At 40.1% G+C, this 4,077-nt stretch overlaps 1 protein-coding gene across 4 annotated transcripts in view; it reads left to right on the top strand.

The window, feature by feature from the left end:
• Positions 1-3,847: 3,847 nt before the first annotated feature.
• Positions 3,848-4,077, top strand: part of LOC133644556 (ecotropic viral integration site 5 protein homolog) — a 72,007-nt gene continuing 71,777 nt past the window's right edge. For all 4 annotated transcript variants that reach the window (XM_062039131.1, XM_062039129.1, XM_062039127.1 and 1 more), the window contains exon 1: positions 3,848-4,065. The gene's annotated coding sequence lies outside the window, so the exon portion shown is untranslated. The remainder of the gene's footprint in view (positions 4,066-4,077) is intronic.

Genomic DNA, 4,077 nt, shown 5'->3' with positions numbered 1-4,077 from the left:
GAAATGGTGTTAGATGTAAATATAAACAGAATACAATAATTTGCAAATCCTTTTCAAGCCATATTCAGTTGAATATGCTACAAAGACAACATATTTCATGTTCAAACTCATAAACTTTATTTTTGTTGCAAATAATCATTAACTTTATAATTTGATGGCAGCAACACGTGACAAAGAAGTTGGGAAAGGTGGCAATAAATACTGATAAAGTTGAGGAATGCTCATCAAACACTTATTTGGAACATCCCACAGGTGAACAGGCTAATTGGGAACAGGTGGGTGCCATGATTGGCTATAAAAACAGCTCAGTCTTTCACAAGAAAGGATGGGGCGAGGTACACCACTTTGTCCACAACTGCGTGAGCAAATAGTCAAACAGTTTAAGAACAACCTTTCTCAAAGTGCAATTGCAAGAAATGTAGGGATTTCAACATCTACGCTCCATAATATCATCAAAAGGTTCAGAGAATGTGGAGAAATCACTCCAGGTAAGCAGCATGGCCGGAAACCAACATTGAATGAGCGTGACCTTCCATCCCTCAGGCTGTACTGTATCAACAAGCGACATCAGTGTGTAAAGGATATCACCACATGGGCTCAGGAACACTTCAGAAAACCACTGTCACTAAATACAGTTGGTCGCTACATCTGTAAGTGCAAGTTAAAGCTCTACTATGTAAAGCCACAGCCATTTATCAACAACACCCAGAAATGCCGCCGGCTTCTCTGGGCCCGAGATCATCTAAGATGGACTCATGCAAAGTGGAAAAGTGTTCTGTGGTCTGACGAGTCCACATTTCAAATTGTTTTTAAAAATATTCGACATCGTGTCATCCGGACCAAAGGGGAAGCGAACCATCCAGACTGTTATCCACGCAAAGTGTAAAAGGCAGCATGTGTGATGGTATGGGGGTGTATTAGTGATTAGTGTGTGATGGTATGGGGGTGTATTAGTGATTAGTGTGTGATGGTATGGGGGTGTATTAGTGGTCAAGACATGGGTAACTTACACATCTGTGAAGGCACCATTAATGCTGAAAGGTACATACAGGTTTTGGAACAACATATGCTGCCATCTAAGCGTCGTCTTTTTCATGGACGCCCCTGCATATATATATATATATATATATATATATATATATATTTATTTATTTTTTTCAAGGAACTAGAAAAAGCTATTTCAGTAGAAATTTCCTGTGAACATTGAAGAGCCAAAGGTGAACTGGAATGCTAACAATTAGCACGCTGGCCAGATAGCGTCAAGTAACACAAAATACGAGCAAAATTAGCTGAAAAAAAAGCATGCTAACAGCAGACGGCTATGCTAACATGTTAACCATAGCATGCTTACAGTTAGCATTAGTGAAATACATTGACACTGAGGTGTACACATGCTAAATTAGCTAAAAGATTGAGCATATGCTAATGTTAGTGTCCTAAAATGCTAACTGTAACATGTGTCAAAAACCAAAATATATATATATATATATATATATATATATATATATATATATATATATATATATATATATATATATATATATATATATATATATATATATATATATATATATATATATATATGAAAATATTGTTCATAATGCTAGCTTGCTAACGATATCAAACAATCAAAATTTATTTATATAGCGCTTAATCACAAGTGTCTCAAAGGGCTGCACAAGCCACAACCACATCCTGGGCTCACATCCCACATCAGGGCAAGGAAAAACTCAACCCAATGGGATGATAATGAGAAACCTTGGAGGGGACCAAAAGATGTGGGGACCACATCTGGGGACCACTGAGAGTCCAGTCCATAGTGGATCTAACATAATATTGTGAGAGTCCAGTCCGTAGTGGATCTAACATAATAGTGAGAGTCCAGTCCATAGTGGATCTAACATAATAGTGAGAGTCCAGTCCATAGTGGATCTAACATAATATTGTGAGAGTCCAGTCCGTAGTGGATCTAACATAATAGTGAGAGTCCAGTCCATAGTGGATCTAACATAATAGTGAGAGTCCAGTCCATAGTGGATCTAACATAATAGTGAGAGAGTCCAGTCCATAGTGGATCTAACATAATAGTGTGAGAGTCCAGTCCATAGTGGATCTAACATAATAGTGAGAGTCCAGTCCATAGTGGATCTAACATAATAGTGTGAGAGTCCAGTCCATAGTGGATCTAGCATAATAGTGTGAGAGTCCAGTCCATAGTGGATCTAACATAATAGTGTGAGAGTCCAGTCCATAGTGGATCTACCATAATAGTGTGAGAGTCCAGTCCATAGTGGACCTAACATAATAGTGAGAGTCCAGTCCATAGTGGATCTAACATAATAGTGAGAGTCCAGTCCATAGTGGATCTAACATAATAGTGAGAGTCCAGTCCATAGTGGATCTAACATAATAGTGTGAGAGTCCAGTCCATAGTGGATCTAACATAATAGTGAGAGTCCAGTCCATAGTGGATCTAACATAATAGTGTGAGAGTCCAGTCCATAGTGGATCTAACATAATAGTGAGAGTCCAGTCTATAGTGGATCTAACATAATAGTGAGAGTCCAGTCCATAGTGGATCTAACATAATAGTGAGAGTCCAGTCCATAGTGGATCTAACATAATAGTGAGAGTCCAGTCCATAGTGGATCTAACATAATAGTGTGAGAGTCCAGTCCATAGTGGATCTAACATAATAGTGAGAGTCCAGTCCATAGTGGATCTAACATAATAGTGTGAGAGTCCAGTCCATAGTGGATCTAACATAATAGTGAGAGTCCAGTCTATAGTGGATCTAACATAATAGTGTGAGAGTCCAGTCCATAGTGGATCTAACATAATAGTGAGAGTCCAGTCCATAGTGGATCTAACATAATAGTGTGAGAGTCCAGTCCATAGTGGATCTAACATAATAGTGAGAGTCCAGTCCATAGTGGATCTAACATAATAGTGTGAGAGTCCAGTCCATAGCGGATCTAACATAATAGTGTGAGAGTCCAGTCCATAGTGGATCTAACATAATAGTGTGAGAGTCCAGTCCATAGTAGATCTAACATAATAGTGAGAGTCCAGTCCATAGTGGATCTAACATAATAGTGAGAGTCCAGTCCATAGTGGATCTAACATAATAGTGAGAGTCCAGTCCATAGTGGATCTAACATAATAGTGAGAGTCCAGTCCATAGTGGGGTCAGCAGGAGATCATCTTGAGTGGAGACAGGTCAGCAGCACAGAGACGTCACCAACTGATGCACAGATGAGTGGTCCACCCTGGGTTCCCGACTTTGAACAGCTAGCGCATCATCTATGGTCACCTATTAACCTCTCCATGCAGGATAATGTAATCCGGCAAAATTCAGCTCAAAAGCTAGCATGCTAACAGTTCCAATGCATCAAAAAAACAAAATATTTGACCCTGAGGCATATGTGTCCAAACTAGCTAAACAGCTAGCATGCTAACAGTTCCCATGCATCAGGTAAGAAAAAGATATTTGACTCTAAGATGTATAACACAAATATTTGACTCTAAGATGTATAACACAAATATTTGACTCTAAGATGTATAACTGCGACATGTGCTAAAAAACTTGTAGGCTAACAGTTTACATGCGTCAAGTAAGAAAAAATAATTGTCTTTGAGGCAACAATTAGCTAACAGTTTGATGTGTAAATGTATATATATCATTTAGAAGGTAACAGTTTGATGTCTAAATGTATATATATATATATATAACATTTTAAAAGCTAGTGTCACGTGGTGCAGTGTAGTTACTCCTCGTGGCCGCGCGGTGGCGGCAGTGTGGAGGTGGCAGGCCAAGTGGCGCATGCGCGGTGCCATGTAAACACCCGGTAGGCCCCTGCCTGAGACATTGGCGTCCACGTATTAGACGGCGCCATGGCAGCCAGCCCGCGCAACCAGACACCCAGGTGGCTTCGCTCCGGACACTAACGCCGATAAAAGTGTCAGAAAATCGTCTCCCACGCAAGAATGCGGGCGACGGACTGACGCATGGGAAGCGGCAGCCAGGCAAGGAAGTTTGGCGCGGCTTCTTAAAACCTCTTCAAGGTAAATATTGAC

The sequence above is a fragment of the Entelurus aequoreus genome, linkage group LG27 (genome assembly GCF_033978785.1).
Source record: "Entelurus aequoreus isolate RoL-2023_Sb linkage group LG27, RoL_Eaeq_v1.1, whole genome shotgun sequence".
NCBI classification, from domain to species: domain Eukaryota; kingdom Metazoa; phylum Chordata; class Actinopteri; order Syngnathiformes; family Syngnathidae; genus Entelurus; species Entelurus aequoreus.
The sequence above is the reverse complement of the archived record's forward strand: the minus strand, read 5'-3'. Positions and strand labels throughout refer to the sequence as shown.